At 47.9% G+C, this 17,095-nt stretch overlaps 1 protein-coding gene across 3 annotated transcripts in view; it reads right to left on the bottom strand.

Annotated features, from left to right (window-relative positions):
* RRBP1 (ribosome binding protein 1) overlaps positions 1 to 15,873 on the bottom strand; it is a 78,739-nt gene extending 62,866 nt beyond the window's left edge. For 2 of the 3 annotated variants that reach the window (XM_039479400.2, XM_074406203.1), the window contains exon 1: positions 15,626 to 15,873. The gene's annotated coding sequence lies outside the window, so the exon portion shown is untranslated. The remainder of the gene's footprint in view (positions 1 to 15,625) is intronic. The other variant, XM_074406202.1, reaches the window with a different exon arrangement.
* Between the last annotated feature and the right edge of the window lie 1,222 nt (positions 15,874 to 17,095).

Genomic DNA, 17,095 nt, shown 5'->3' with positions numbered 1-17,095 from the left:
AGTATCTTTTGTAAATTACTTTTTCTATTCCCCAGCTACAACCAGCAAAGTTACTCATTTCTGCATATGTATCATTTACCCAGCTATCATCTATGCTGTTGCCAAATCCAGGAGTTTGTAGATTCTTTTTCTTTATTAAAAGTCAGCTGTGGAAAAAAAGACAGTATTGTTTCTTGCTTTCCAAACCATATGATCTCATTTCTTTTTCTTGGCTTAACAGAGCTGGCTGAGAAGCCTGACGCAGTGCTGAGCAAAGTCTGTGCAAGAAGCTGCCTGTGGCATTCCCAAGTCACTGCCTCTAACGTTGTACTACCAGCGTTGCACCAACCGTCGGATTCTGGCAGAAATCCTTCCTCAGGTTAAGTCGTATATCTTATGCTCCTAGTTCTCTTTTTAATATAATTGAGTACTGGATTTTACCAACTGCTTTTTCTTTACCAGATGACATTTTCTCATTTAATCTGAAGTATATGGAATTACAGTAATACACAGTCGAATGCCAGTTCACAGGAAGTTTCTATGGTTTAAACCTTTCTTGATGGAGACACTTTTCTTTTTTAACACATCACTAGGTATGGCTTGCTGACATTTTTATGTGCAGTTTCTATGTGTGTTTTGAAGTAAGAAAAATCAGAGGTCATTCTCAGATTGCTCTCTGATCTTGGTATTAGGGTCACTTGAGTCTCATAGAAGGAGCTAATATTAGATCATTCTTTTTCCCCTATTCTTTGGGACTGTTTGTGTAAAATTAGGGTTATCTGTTGCTTGTAGATCTGTAAGAACCTGCCCATAAAACAGTCAAGATTAGTGTTCTGAGATCTTTTCTTAAATGGGGAAGGGTGGCTAGAGTGCTGATTTTAACTGTTAATTCCATTTCAATGATTCTAGGACCAGCTGCTGGATTTGTGATCCAGTCTGTAAAACTAATATTCATTATTCCTTCCCCCATCTTCCATTGGTTTATTCTGTCTTTTCTAACTTCCTGACATGGCCATTTATTAACTTTCAGTCCTTTCTCTTTTCTTGCTGCAAATATTTAAGGCAATAGATTTCCCCCTAAGTACCGCTATAACCTCATCCTACAAGCTGTGATGCTAACACTAATCTTCCTAATATCCATTCACGACTGAATTTCACAAATGCCTCCAGCTGCCTCCCCAGTGGTGGAATCACCTAAAAGGTCTTAGGTCTGGTGCCCTTCCCCGTGACATGAGCCCCCATCACACACACATCTGGGCTAGTCAGTGTTGTTTGCTTCTTCTGGACAGCTGATCCTTGCTTGTTTAAATTACCCAAATGCTGGCCATCTGGTCATCACTGCTTCTGGGATCTCATTCCTTTTTTGAGGATCTTGCCAAAGTACATCCTTGAGTAGTTCTTTCAGCAAGGATCTCTCCTTCATAAACTTTCTCAGTCCTTAAAGCCCCAAGAAAATTTACTTCACCTTCAAGGATTAACTGAGGATAGAATTCCATCCTGACATTTTTCTCTCACCATGTTGAAGATATTATTTAATTTGTCTTCTGGCCTTTTCTTGATGGGATAAGAAACACACTGCCAGTCAACCTGCCATTCCTTTATAGTTTCTTTTTAATCTTTCATTACTTTTAAGATCCATTTCTGGGGTTCTAAGGATTCAGCAAAATGTTTTTAAGTGTGTATTTAACTTATTCAGGCTCACTGTGCTGAGTGTGAGGAGTTATGTTTTTCATCAATTCTGGAAAATCCTTGGCCACTCAGTTCTTGAAAATGGTCTTATCCCTATTCCTTCCTGTCGAGCTCCTAATTAGACCTCAATCTCTTTGTGCTACCATTTGGAAAACTCGTTAGACCTATACTCCACTCTTCAGCTGACTCTAACCAGCTTTATAATCAGTCCTCTGAGTTATCTGATTTTGTTTTTTAAGTCTGACTGGCTTTATTTTTCATTATCCTCTTTTCTATCTTTAACAGTGATTTTGTATTATATCTTTGGTGAGGCTTTATGACTGGCAACCCTTAATGGGCTGAGTTGTGGGCCTGCCTCTAATGAGCTATCTTATTTTTGCTTCGACTAGGACCTCAAGGAAGAGCAGCCAGGGACTAACTTTTACAAGAGGCATGGTTTCCCCTTACAAATTCTCAGGAGACTTTGCCTCCCTTGCCCATGATAAAACAGATAAATTCTTATACGTCATCTCCCCTTGCTACTACGGGGCAGATGTTCTCTCTAATCTGTCCTCCCATTGACAGTACGGCCCTTCAAGGGTTCAAGTCTTATGGAGAGATGTAAGAGAAGGCTCAGTTCCCATTCCCAATCTCAGATAAAATCCCATTCCCCCAGACATTAAAGCCAAAGACTCAGATGACTCCGACTGATAATATAGCACCCTTACCCTGTCCCATGGTCAGCTCACTGCAGGCCCCAGTCACTACCCGCAACCTTGGCTTATAAACTCTGGTCATCTATTTCCCTACCTTGTGAATGCACTACCATGCATTTTAAAGAGTGCTTACTAACTATGTAACATTTCTAAGTGTTTGGAGAAGTGGGTTTCAGATCAGCTGATCTAAGATTTATTTTTTATTTATTTTTTTAAATGTATTTATTTATTTATTTATTTTGAGACGGAGTTTCGCTCTTGTTACCCAGGCTGGAGTGCAATGGCGCGATCTCGGCTCACCGCAACCTCCACCTCCTGGGTTCAAGCAATTCTCCTGCCTCAGCCTCCTGAGTAGCTGGGATTACAGGCACGTGCTACCATGCCCAGCTAATTTTTTGTATTTTTAGTAGAGACGGGGTTTCACCATGTTGACCAGGATGGTCTCGATCTCTCGACCTCGTGATCCACCCACCTCGGCCTCCCAAAGTGCTGGGATTACAGGCTTGAGCCACCGTGCTGGGCCCTGATCTAAGATTTTAAGTATAATCTCTGATTTTTTTTAACCCAAAGAAACTAAGAGAAAACACAGTAACTAAGAGAGTCTGGAAAATTTTATTTCATTTCTAGGAGGATACATATAATGGACTTCCTATTTTAAAGAAACAATGTTACTCATTTCAAAGAAGAGTTGAAACACTAAAAATAGAAATGTATTCTATTATAAGCCTTTGCTTATTCATCAGCCATTTCAGATTCAATTTCTCTGCCTGTGGGGGGAAAAAAACAAAGAATTGACAAATTGGGTCTGGCACAGTGGCTCATGCCTGTAATTCCAGCACTTTGGGAGGTCGAGGTGGACAGATCACGAGGGTGAGGAGTTCAAGACCAGCCTGGCCAAGATGGTGAAACCCGTCTCTCCTAAAAACACAAAAATTAGCTGGGTATGGTGGCAGGCACCTGCAATCCCAGCTACTTAGGAGGCTGAGGCTGAGAATTGCTTGAACCCGTGAGGCAGAGGTTGCAGTGAGCGGAGATCGCGCCATTGCACTCCAGCCTGGGCAACAGAGAGAGATTCTGTCTAAAAAAAGAATTGAAAAGTTTTGGTGTCTCTCCAAAAAACAGCCTTGGAAAGCAGATACTTAAATAGACCTAACTCTTCTGCGAATTTCCAAGAAGCCTACAGACTTCACCTTATTAAGGAAGAAAACATACCTATGAGGTGGGAATCAAAAACTGATGTCTCAAAAAACGGACACAAACAGTCCCACAATGGAGTTCTGACTGCGGTAGACATTTGTCTCCCCAAAGCAGAGGTCAGTCTCACCTGTACTGCATACAATCGAACCTCACCACATCAAACACAGTAAGTGATGAATCAATTGTCTACTCAATATCATATCAGGATCACATGTGCTAATGTATACGGTTATAAGGATCAGATCTGAACAGAATAACCCAAGTATCCAGATGGAAAATAATACACACCACGGAGTCTCACACGTTTTGAGTTACTTCTTAGTTCTTCACAGTTTTCACACTTACAAATGGTAGCTCTCAAGTTTCATTTTCTGCTTGTTGCTGGTATATGATTCCAGTAGGGTGGTTTTTTTCCCCCAGCAACTTGCCTAATTCGAGTAACACATCTGTCCATTAAAAAAAAAAAAAATTCTACATATATAAGCATATGAATCACAGTTTTGTTCCTTTCTTCCCAGTTTCCTATCCTCTGCTTAATTTTTCTTGAATTTTTACACAGGGTAGGACCTTCAACACAGTGCTTAAGAGAAGGAATGACAGCAAGTATTGTTTTCTCTCCTATCAAAGGGGAAGATTTAGGTGTCTCTCTCTTCAGTGTGATGTTTGCTAAAGTCTTTTTGCAGACACCTTTATCAGGTTGAAGGGGTTGCTTTCTTATTCCTAGTTTACATAAAAGGATGCTGAATTTTATCAAATACTTTATCTGCATCTATTAAGATAATCATACTATTCTACTCCTGTAATCCGTAGGTGTGGAGGGTGAATATAAACTTATTTTTAAACGCTGAACCAAGTCTGAATTCCTAGGATAAATACAATTTAGTCATACATACTGCTGGATTTGGTTTGTCTTTTCAGGAATGAGATCTCACTGATGGTTTTCTTCCCTCCCCCTATTCTTGTCAAGTTTTGCAACAAGGTTGGCTGGCATTGAAATAAGTAGTGTAGGATTCCTTTTTTTTTTTTTTTTTTTTCATTGTTTCTACTATTCAGCAATAACCTTTAAGAAAGCAGTAACACACAGCATTCACAAAATTCAAAGTTAAAGAAATCTTTACCTGCCCCATTAATTCTATTACCCCTTCCAACTCAGATGTTACTGTTTTCACGTATTTAATCTCATCCTTCTTCCAGCCTCTCCAACATTATTCCTTTATATGTATGTAGAATTGTCCAAATATTTACCACTTTACTTGCCACTGCTTGTCATATCCCACTTTTCCCACTTGCCATCACCTTCCTTCCAAGAATATCCTCGAGAAGTTCCTTCAGCAAAGATCTGTCAGCAGCTATCTTGGGTTTTTGTCTTAAAACAATCTTTTCACTCTCACTGTTGAATTTTTCCCTCGAGTTGCTGTATCACTTAACTGTCTACATGTGGATTTGTTTTTATTTATCCTGCTTGTGTTTTGGTTTTGAATGGGTGTCTTATGCATTCCATAAAATTCTCAGTCATTAGCTCTTCAAGTATTGGCTCTGTCCTTGCTCCTCTCCTGGAACCCCGATTAGACACACTTCTGAATCTACTCTTCCTGAATCTTCACTGACCTTACAAATTATTTATCTGTGTGGTTCTCTACGATAAATTCTGCGTATTTTCTTCTCTACTTTCCAGTTCATTCACTCTCTTCAGTTGTATCTAATCTGATGGTAAATATATCTGCTGGATTTTTATTATGATTAGAAAGACGTGAACTTGTCATGTCTACAAGTTGTTCTTGGTTCCTTTTTCAAATTTGCTAGTCATTGTATAGTTTCCTCTTCCTCGTACGTATTATTGATCTTGCCTATTATTTTGAGCAAGGCCTTTAAAATCTGTGTTGACAAGTCCATTACCTTACGTTTTCTGAGATCTGCTCCTGCCGGTCCTCATTCAGTGCTTCCATCCTTCGCATTTAGTTTTTCCTAACTATGGACTGTTCTTTCATTTGATAGTTACACCTGGGGATTCGGTGAGCGTACGATAAAGGTGCAGTCCTTCAAAGATCTGCTCGCCCCTGGACTGGCCCAGGAGCACTATCTGTGCAAGTCCACTCTCAAATAAATAATCTTAAAATCAGTTTCCCACTACTCAGGTCATGGGATCTGTGATACCCACTTCTCAGTATGTGTCCCTCCCTACCCTGCCTGTGGGGTGAGAATGAACTTCCTTCTGACTCCCCTTCTTCCTGAAAGTATCATGGCCCCCTGTGGTTCCAACTCAGGAAGCCAGCATTAATCTCTGCCCCTGGTTCCTGGAGATGCTCTCAGAACTTAAGAGTTTGCCCATTTCACCGAAGGCCCTCAGGGTTGTCCTTATCCTCTTGGGTTACTCCTTTCGCCACCTGCCTCAGTATCTTCCATTCTAGGATTACCTAAAGTTATTTTAATGTCATTTACCTCTTGCCCAGGCTGTTCAGCAAGTTAGAAGACTCGTTCAGGCCACCCAGCCTAACTGATCACCAGAAACCCAGTGTTCTCGCCCCCGACAGCCAAAATCCCAGGCAACCATGCTCTTCAAAGAAAAGAGAGCATGTGGCTGCCATGGCCAGGAGGCTGGCTGTGCCAGGGAGACTACTTCCAACTCTGGACCAGGATATACCATCCTTCAATACCAGGTGGGCCAGGGAGGAAGGGTTCCTGCAGGAATATCCTGACAGCCAACTCCTGGAGGTGGGTGGAGCTTCTAATTAGAAACATGTGGGCCAGAGCTAAGTGAGGTCTGGTACCCAACTGCAGGTTCCATTGTTTTTAAGAAATGCACTTTGTGAGGCAAAGTTCTGATGAAAAATTCAATCTCAAGATACGAGCTTTGCTGAACTCGCTTCCATTAACTCCTTCGAGAAGAGATGCATTTCCACTCAGATTTGTATCAGCAAATATCACCTGCTCATAGGCAATAAAATCTGACCCTCTAACAAGCCCTTTGCAAAGGCCCACCTTTGATGAACGAATTCTGCTGGCCAAACATCAGCAGAGAACTTCAGCATGAGTGAGTCATTTCTTATTTATTATCGGTGGTAATTCAAAATTCATTTTGGTTCCTCTTTAAAATCAGCCACTTTATTACATTCCAAGGTGTCATTCATATACTGTTGGTGGGAATATAAATAAGTACAAGCGCTTCAGATAAAAAGTCTGGCACTTTCTTTTAAAGCTGAGCACATACCTCCTTCCGGTCCTGCAATTCCACTCCTAGGTATATAGAACCAATGGAAATGTGTACGGACATTCACCAAAAGTCTGTGGCATGACTGTTCATGTAAGTATTATTTATAATAGTCCCAAACTGGAAACTCTCCAAGTACCCACCTACAGTAACATGAATGAACTCATATATTCACATGCTAGAATAGTGAACAATGAGAATGAACAAACTACAATTACCCCAACAACCTGATGATCTTACACATAACACTGAGTGAAAGACACAAAAGAGCATATGCCGCGTGAGTCCATTTACATCCAGTTCAAACACAAGTGAAATCCATCACTAGTATTACTAAGAAGACAGCAGGGATTCCCTGCCCAGGGATGGGGAGCAGCTAGCTGGAAGGGGGGCACAGAAAGAACTTGGAGAGGTCAGGAATCATCTATTTCTTGATCTGCTGGTTAAACAAGCATGTTTACTTTGTGGATACTTATTGTATAGACTCATAACAGTGCATTATTCTGTATATATTTTACTTTAGTAAGAAGTTTTCCTTGGAAAATGTGCCCCCACAGATCCCGGAGAAGGAGCATCTTCAAGGCCTGAAAAATCTGTTACGGAGCCCTGTTACTACTGCCACTTCCCAGCGATCACCCGCACACAAGATTGCTCCTTCCACAGACAGAAAGTAACTGGGGCCAAGGCAGGCAGTCACCTCCTGACCTGACAGGGCAGTGACTCAGCGGGACCTACAGCCCTTTATGGTCCTGTTGCCATGCCACCATGCTGAAGTTTTTTTTTTTTTTGAGATGGAGTCTCACTCTGTGGCCCAGGCCAGAACGCAGTGGCATGATCTCGACTCACTGCAACCTCCAGCTGCCGATTCTCCTGCCTCAGCCTCCCCAGTAGCTGGGATTACAGGCATGCGCCACCATGCCCAGTTAGTTTTTGTATTTTTAGAGATGGGGTTTCACCATGTTGGTCAGGCTGGTCTCGAACCCCTTACCTCAGGTGATCTGCCTGCTTCGGCCTCCCAAAGTGCTGGGATTACAGGCATGAGCCATCACACCTGGCCTACCTGCAGTCTTTTTAAAATCAAACTGTACAGAGTAAGTCTCCAGCTCTTCCAACTTAAGAGCGATGTGACTTAAGATGGAAAAGACTAGCTGAGCTTCAGAGTAGTGTCTAAAGTAGTAGGTCACTTAAAAGTGACCTTTTAAGAGTCCTTTGACACATCACCAATAAGACTTTTCATTAAGGGTTTCAATAATTCATTTACTCTCCAGCAATGACTCCTTCTCGCCTTCAATCACTGTGATTACTAGTCTGAAAATTAAGACTTTCCTTTCTAATTACTACAAATACCTAGAACTACCAAGGAAATAAAAATGTATTCATAAAAGTAAAAATACATCTAATTCCTATTCAGGATCAGTCCTAATTAAAAACCAATTTGATGCAGTTGAGTTGTACACTTTAATCATTGAGTGAGAACTTCAAAAAAAACACCACCTGGATTTGAACAAGGGTCTTTCACCTTTCCAAGCAAAATGAGTAGGTCAGATGTTCCCGTGAGAAAGGGCTAGGAATCGAGGATCTACTCTTCTTCACCTAAAATCAACAGTGGAGAGCAGAGAAGAAACAGAGGATGGGGCTGGCCCTGGCATCACCTCCTCCCAACCAGACCACGCTGCCTCAACCATCGCTCCTCCCACTCAGCGGGCTGCCTCGCGGTATTCCTCTGAGAGAAGAAAAATACCATGAGGTGAGGCAGGAGAACTCTGTCCCCTCCTTCACTTCCTAGCATGATGAGGACTGACCAAGAGAAAAAAAAAAATGTCATGCAAACTATGAGAATTCTCCCTTCTCCCCCTAAGGAACACTTCTGCCCACTGAACACAAAGTCTGCCTCTTTTCAGAACAAGCCGGCACACTGTTCACACTCAAAACGAACGTTCTGTTTCCCGGTGAGTGCGTCGTCACTGAGATGCTCAGTTCCTCTGCAAGGCCCACCTCACACTCGTTGGTCATACAAGGAGTTAAAGGCCGCTCACAGCCAAGTCTCCTCCCCAGAACTGGTGCACGCACCTGGGAAGGGCCCAGTCCTGCTGAGGTGCCATTCATGATGGACTCCCAGAGACAGGTAGCACTGAGCTCAATCTAACAAGGCTGGAGACTGAGGGCTCCCAAGAGAGAGCCAACATCCACATCTTCTCCTAAGGCTCGCTTCAAATCCCCACCTCCGCTGGCAGGGCAGGATGTCCACATTTAACAGTGCCCTCTGCATGCGACTGTCAATTTCTCCACTGGAGCCAGGCTGGAAGTAATCCAAACTTCACTTGCATTTGGCTCTGGAGTATGTTTTTGTGTTTACAGTTGATGCTCTAGGAATCTGGACTACTTCGGGCTACATGATATACTCACAGAACACCAGCGCTAGAGAATCATCTCATTAGCTCAGCAAGAATGGGCCCTACTGCGTGCTGGTCACTGCCCTTGACACTGAGTGTACCTCAGGAAACAAAAGCCACATCCCTGCACTGGTACAGCTTATGCTCCAGAGAGGGAGATGACAAAGTCAGTCAAATACAGGAAATGTCAGGTGCTGATGAAGAGAGAGCCATGCAGGGAAAGGGGACCGGGAATGGGGGTGGGGGAAGCAGCAGAGGCTGCCACTCCACACAGGGTGGCCAACAGGCCTGGAGGAGGCGAGGGAGCCAGTCCTGTGCCATCTAAGGGCAAGCTCTGCAGGGAGAGGCCAAAGCAGACACAAAGGCCTTGAGGCAGAAGCATACCTGAGGAACACAGCGACCACCATGGCTGGAGCAGAGGACAGGGAGATGGCAGGAGTAAAGCCAGAGCAAAAGAGGGCCCTCAGAGGCCACTAGAGACCTTGACCAAGGAGGGCCTTGAACAGAGGAGTGACATGGTCTGCTCTGGCAACAGACTAGAAGGCAGGGAACCCCTGGAGGCTTGTGAAACAACACAGGGCAGAGGTGAGAGCAGGCCACGTGTGCTGGCTCAGCCTAGGATCCCGGCACTTTGGGAGGCCAAGGCAGGAGAACTGCTTCGCCCAGGAGTTCAGACTAGCCTGGGCAATGTGGCAAGACACCGTCTCTACAAAAAACTTAAAAATTCACTGGGTATGGTAGCGTGCACTTGTGTTACCAGCTATCCAGGGGCTGAGGCAGGAGGATTAACTGAGCCCACAGAGTTAAAACTGTAGCGAGCTGTAACTGCGCCACTGTACTCCAGCCTGGGTGACAGAACAAGACCCTCTCAGAAGTAAAAAATAAAAATAAAAAGGTAAGAGCTGTTTGGACTAGGGAGAAGACAGAAGTGGTGAGAGTCACTCTAGCTATCTGGAGGGTAGAGCTATGGGACCTGCTGCATATAGGGTACAGGTATGAGACAGCGAGGAGTTAAGGAGAAACCGAGGTTTGTGGCCTGAAAGGTGGAGCTAGCTGGCCTAGTTTCATTTTACAGGAGGAAACTGAAGCCCAGGAATGAGAGGTTGTGTCCAAAGTCACACACTTATTCCAGGGATTAGAACACCCAACCAGTGCTTCTCCCATTGCTCCACGCAGCAGCTCCATGGGACACGGTGGTGACTAGCCCGGTCACGCCTGCCCCCAGCCCCAAGGGACTGCCAATACTCAAGCGCATCATGTAAATTAGGGTAGGACGCTGGGTACTGAGCACATAGGCCTCGCCCAGAGAGGACAACCACAGTCCACAGCTGCCACACAAGAACGAACCTGGTATGGCAGAAATTCCCATTTTCCCCTAGAGAACCCAAACATCTAGATTTTGGTTTTGTTTTTTATTTTGAGAGTCTCACTCTGTTGCCTAGGCTAGAGTGCAGTAGGGTGATCCTGGCTCACTGCAGCCTCCACATTCCAGGTTCAAACAGTCCTCTCACTTCAGCCTCCTGAGTAGCTGGGAGTACAGGCACATGCCACCAACGCCTATCTAATTTTTTAATTTTTGGTAGAGATGGAGTTTTGCCATGTTGCCCAGACTGGTCTCAAATTCCTGGGCTCAAGCAATCTACCCGCCTTGATCTCCCAAAGTGCTGGGATTATAGGGATGAGCTACCGGACCCAGCCCAAAAATCTAGATTTTAATGAAAAAAAAAAAAAAATCCGTTTTTAAAACGTGACTCAATTGCTTAATAACATGAGGTCAGTGAAACAAATTGCATGTGCAGACCGAGTTCACTTCACACAGGGCACCAGTTTGGAATTTCTCTCAAGACAGCCTCATAAACCTTGTTTGCTTATAGTTTGCCCAGGGTTAGGGTACAGAATTAAGATTTGAATTCAAGATGGTCTTTTATTCCAACTTTTGAGTCAGCAGATGACATTCATTATCATTATAAATAGTCGGTAACTTCCAGCAGTCTCAGTGGGCCTCCTTTCTGACCAGAAAGAGATCAAGTAGCTGTCCATCATTCAGCTTCTTCTTTTAAAGTTAAACTTTGGTTTTATGTTATTCTTTACAGAGTACTAATACTAAGATGAGCCCATAAGTACAACCCAGAATTTGAAAAATCTTCCCCAATACTGTGCAATGATCCTTTCAAAGTCATATGGAGGCCAGGCGTGGTGGCTCGCACCTGTAATCCCAGCACTTGGGAGGCTGAGGCGGGCAGGTCACCTGAAGTTAGAGTTCGAGATCAGCTTGACCAACATGATGAAACTCCATGTCTACTAAAAATACAAAATTAGCTGGGCGTGGTGACGCATGCCTATAATCCCAGCTACTCAGGAGGCTGAGGCAGGAGAATCACTTGAACCCGGGAGGTGGAAGTTGCTGTGAGCCGAGATTGCGCCATTGCATTCCAGCCTGGATAACAAAAGCAAAACTCCATCTAAAAAAATAAGTAAGTTACATGGAAAATAACAGAGCCTTGGAAATAGTCACCAATGAAGGAAACAATTTCTGCCACCCAAGAACACTGGGACTCTAAACTTTGGAACTCAAAAGGTTTCAGGACTGGGCAGGTATTCTAGTCTTGCCAAAAAATCTAAGTTAGAAATGACAAAATGTTCTTGGTAAGTTAAAGTTGTTGCCCATTGGTGACAGGCAGAAAACGTATGCTACTGAATGCACATAAAGGAGACACAGATACGTCTGGTTTTGGGGGAAGTCTCCTTGCCTAGGCACTCTCACGTAGAATTAAATATTTACCTTCTCTTGTAAGCCATCACTTTCTACCTAACATCTATCTATTTTCTGTCTTTGTTACAAGTCTCCATTTCAATGCTGAGGGCATTGGGTAAAAAACTTTCCAGGACAAGGCCACTATCTGTGCAGCGCCATCCCACCCCCGCCCCCCAACTCCCTTTTCTAGGAATGCAGTTTACAATGCACACAAAGAAGAAGGACTCATGCTTTCTCAGGATGAGATCTTATCAGGTTGAAGTGTATCAACTGCCACTAGTCAACTGGTTTTGACCTACAGAATGGGCAATTTCGTGTGGTTCAACGTATTTCCACATGATCAAGAGGGACAGAGGCGGTCCAGAACTTTCTGTGACGATGGAAACCATCTACACCCACATGGACCGACTTTTGACTACCGAGCACCTGAAATGTGGCTAATTAGACTAAGAAATTGAACTTTAAATTTCACTTAACTTGAATTGTTTTAAACTTAAATTGCTACTTGTGGCCGCTGTATTGAAAATGGTTCTAGACAGTGGCTTTTTCAGGCGAAAACTAGGTCTCACTTGCAGTGTCTGAAGGCCCACTACACAGGAGACACGTGGTGAAAAAAATGAAATGAAAAACACCTTCTACACCGCCAGATTTTCAAATGCCTCCCCACCTTCCTGCCACGGAAGCTCTGAATTTTGATCTTCAAGTTCTGTATCCTCCCTTGGGTAATCACTGTCCCAGGAAGGTGAAGATATATGGCCAGGAGGGAAGACTCAGAAGGCCAGGCCGCACCGCCTAGGAACTGGACAACAGGAACTGGCGGACAACCTCCTGACCAGCTGGGCCTCCACGGTCTCATCCACTGAATGGTGACAACCATTCCCACCCACTAGAACAGAGTTACTGTAAGGCCTAAACGTAAACCAAAGTTGTGAAATCTGATTCTAAAAAGTGAACCTTAAAAACCAAGTTGGGCTCAGCTTCGTTTATCCAATGAGACAGCTGGGAAGAGCTGAACAGGTATTACAGGCCTGGCCTTAACTACTGCAGGCCCAGCGTGTGCAGATGGACAGCACAGTCCCTGCCTTCCTCATTCTGAATTGACCATTATTTTTGTTTCCACTGAAACAAGATTTTAGCAAAGAAAAACCTGCTGTCTCAACAGATCTGTTGATACTCTAAGTGTCATTCGTCTATTAGTTAAAATTCCCAGGTTAAAAGGGCAAGAAGAGTCTGGGGTCCTGATACTTTTAAAAGGTGTCCCTGCTACGTAATAAACCAATACTCCAACTCAATCACTGGCATTCAAACATTTAAACTGACTTTGGTGCTATGTAATTATTGCAGCCTGTTGAGTTAGGGCTCATTTCAGCAAAGAGCCTAATTACCAAATGTGACTTGATTTAAGATTTATTTAAAACTCTCCTATCACCAAAAAATATTCATACACCATGATACCACTGTTAACTTCTTAATCTCTCTTTAAATGTTCAGAGGCAGATTCCTAACTATGAAAGGTAAGAGTTGTTACAGTACCTAGAGCTCTAAACCCTCTGCTTCTAAACCCCAAGATCCCTTTCTGGTCCCCCCCTCCCCCAACCTTAGTCTCCTCCAGGCCTCCACTGGCCTAGGAGCCCTGCAAACCGGCTTTGCGGTGGCGGTGGTACTCCGTGCAAAAGGAAAACTTCACCTACTAGGAGGTCTGCCCCTGCCTTTGCTTCAACCGAGAGGGAAGAGGCACCTCCCGGACCTCAGAACCGGAAGCTTCTTTCTGGAAGGGAAAGAGTTTGGCAGATCATAGTGGGAGTGACCTTTGGTAAATCGATAAACGAGTCAAGACATCACATAGTAAGTGGCATGTTGCAGGGTCACAGATTTCTCTAGGTGTCGGATTAACAGGAAGTTAAATAAGGAGAGTGAGAAGGCAGGGGCAGTGGGAAAATGCCCCCAGCTGCACCGGGAGTTGGGGGGGGTGGTGGTGGTAATATTCGCAGTTTTTCTTCCTGGAGTGCTGGACAGATGTCCTGGCTCTCTGGGGACACCAAGTTCTGAAGAGGTGTCTAACGTAAGATGTGAGGCCCTACAAGACTCATTTCTCCACATTCCTTAAAATGCCATCCAGATGGCCCCTACCCTGAAGGTTCCAGCACACACAGTGAATAGCTGAGCAGTGACGTGAGAGGCTTCTCAGGGACCTCAGAGTTTCATTTCCTTGGTGCTTCCCAGTCTCTCCTAACCTCTGACCTCCCAGAGTAATTGCCAAATTGCCTTCTGCTTGTACAAGGTCCCAGCACTTCCCGCCGTGGTTCCCGACCCTGTGAGTGGGTGGCGCTGTCTCCAGGCCACAGACAAGGAAACTCGGGTTCAGAGGGGCCAAGGGACTTCCCTGCGAGGAGGCGGCCAGTAAGTGGCCCGGACGGAGACAGGCCCCACCTCGCTCCTGAGTCCCGCACGCCCCTACAAACGCATCCCAACTGGAACAGCCAACACTTGTGGCTCCTTACTGCAAGTGCTGGGTCTCTACAGCTTTTCTCGCAAATCGAAGCTAAGAGGAGCGGGGTTTGCAGACAGCGAAATGGAGACCCCGAGCGAAACAATTTAGCCGGGATCACCCTCGCCGGTGCAGGGACACTCTAGAGCTAAAACTCAAGACTTATTATCCGGGGAGGGGTCCCTGAAGCACACGGCCGCCCCAATGGAAGCGCAGACCCCGGCCTCCCTCCCCTGCCCAGGGCGCAGAGGGGGAGCCGGGCAGGCTGGGGCGGGCGCCAGGCCGGTGCCAGCGCGCTTGGCCAGCCCGGAGGTGTCCACTTCCGCCCGGGGCTGGCACCGCGGGCCCATTCATCGTGGCCTCGGGCGGGGCTGGCCGAGCCGGGCCGGGCCCCGGGCGCCCTTGTCCCCCAGCCAGGCGCCCTCGAGCCAGGCTCCACGCAGCCCCGCCGGGTAAACGGTGGCCCCGGCCCCGCCGCCAGGGGGAGCAGGGAGCCGCCTCCCGCACTCCGGGAAGTTGCCACTGCGGCCGCCCGGCGTCCATGCCCTAGACAGACCCCGGCTCCCGGCGCTGCGAGCCCCGCAGCCCCGGCCCGCCCCGTCGGGCGCCGTCCCAGCCCCGCGAAGCGCCAGCGGGCCGTGTCCCGGGACCGGCGCGCTGGGCCCGCGGGCCCCCATTCAATATCGCCCTCCTCCCTTCAGCCGGCCTCCGCCGCCTTCCGCCCGCACCCCCACCCCTCCGGCCCGGACTCCAGCCGGGCAACGTCATCCGGCGGCTTCCCGAAACTTAACCCCTTCCTCCGCCAGCTGTGCGCCGCCCCGCCCCGCCGCCAACTTTCTTCGCCCAACTTCAGAGCGCGCGGGCCGGCCCGACGGCCCGGCCAGGAGGGAGGGAGGGAGGCAGGGAGGGGTCGCCACGTCGCGCTAGCCGGTAGCCGCAGGTATCCAGACGACGAGGGCCGCGGGGTCCACACGGCTGGGCGCGTCCTGCCTACGCCCCTGCACGGCGCTCGCCCGGCACCCCCGCCCGAGTCTGACCCCGACCCCGAGGGTGCACGGCCACGGCGGCGGGCGGCGGGCGGCGGGCGGCAGGCGGCCGGCGGGCGGGCCGGGGGAGGGGCCGCCCGGGAGACGTGTCACTCGCGGCGCAGCGCGGTCGGCCCCGGCTCCCCGACGGCCCGGCCCGCGCGCCGCCGCTGCAGGGCCCGGCCAAGTTTCTTACCTGCAGCCGGAGACGCGAGAGGAAGAGCGAGAGGGCAGAAGCCGCTGCCTTCGCCGCCGCCGCGGAGCCGGGAGAGAGGAGCCGGCCGCGTCTCCGCCGAGAAACCGCCCCCGAGCAGCTGCAGGCGCCGCGACCCCGACGCCGCCCGCCCGGTCCGCCGTCCGCTCCGGCCGCTCGCTGGCTGCGTGCGCGCGTGTGGAGTCGTGGCACTTTCTGCCTCGGAGCTGGCGAACGGCCCCCTCCGCCGGGATCGCCGCCTCCTGCCTTCCCCACCCGGGCCAGCCATTCATCGAGCCGCCTCTTCCCATTGGTCCGCACCCCGCCACTCTGCCGGTCGCTGGCCAGTCAAGACGCGGGTGGCCGAGCCGCGGCGGCGGCCATTGGGCAGAGAGGAGGGTCTCCACCTCGGCCAATGGGAGAGGGGAGGAGCTGCGGGGAAGTGAAGGAGGCGGGGCCAAAGAGGGGCGGGGCCGAGCGGCGCGGCGCTCGGCTGTGCGCGGGGCGGGGCGGAGCAGGAACGCCCCGCCCACCGAGGGGGGGCCTCCGGCCAGCTCCGCCCACTCCGGGCCCGCGGCGCTCCCAGCAGTTGCTGACTTGGAGCGGGCTCTGCCTAGGCGGGAAGCAGAAGGTTCGAGTCCCGGCGGCCCGGGACCTGCGCCTCTGGATACCGCTGGACTGACATGGCGGTGGCTGTCACCCTAAACAGGGTTGCGCAACCGCGGACGGCCAAGGAAGCTGCTTTATTTAAACTCAACTGACTTCCCCCGAAGCAGCTCCCCCTCGGGCTGCCGGATGTGAGGACAAGCTCTGCTGGGGGTCAGCCCAGGGAGGACAAGTTCTTATCTTCAAAGAAATGGAAATCAGCACCAGAAGGAATTTCCTTGAGTAAATGGAGGAATTGGGGCCGAAGAGCCAGAAGGTGCACAAGGAATTGAAGCGGATGTCATTGCCCTCGTTGTTAGGGAGGGTACAACTGAGGCATGGTCTATTTAAGATACTCATCCAAACCACAGCCGGCAGAACAATAATTACATTCCACTCTGTGGCGTTTTATTCCATGCGATGGGGAAGGTGAGAGGTTCTGACCTAAGAAAACTCACCGGTGTCCCAGAAAAAGGAGCAACTGGTACTTCCTCATTCCCTGACTTTCCCCCCAATATCAGCCAACACTCAATCTTCATAATCAATCAAGTCTTTCAATTAAAATAATTTTAGACTTGATTTTTCACCATTATGTCAGCGTCTCTTAAAGCCAATCCTTTGAACTTGAGCCAAAGCCAGCCTCTTTGGAATTTTGGATTCTGAGAGACCAAAGGCTGCCTAGACTGCCCACACCACTTCCCCAGCCCCCTTTGCTGCAGAATCCCGTGCCTAACATCTATTTATCGGACAATTTTCAATCTTCCCCTCCCCCATTTGTCACTGGTACTGTACTAGATGTTGTTAGAAAGATGTGAAAAATACAAGCTT

Source organism: Saimiri boliviensis, chromosome 9 (assembly GCF_048565385.1).
Source record: "Saimiri boliviensis isolate mSaiBol1 chromosome 9, mSaiBol1.pri, whole genome shotgun sequence".
Classification (NCBI taxonomy): Eukaryota; Metazoa; Chordata; class Mammalia; order Primates; family Cebidae; genus Saimiri; species Saimiri boliviensis.
The sequence above is the reverse complement of the archived record's forward strand: the minus strand, read 5'-3'. Positions and strand labels throughout refer to the sequence as shown.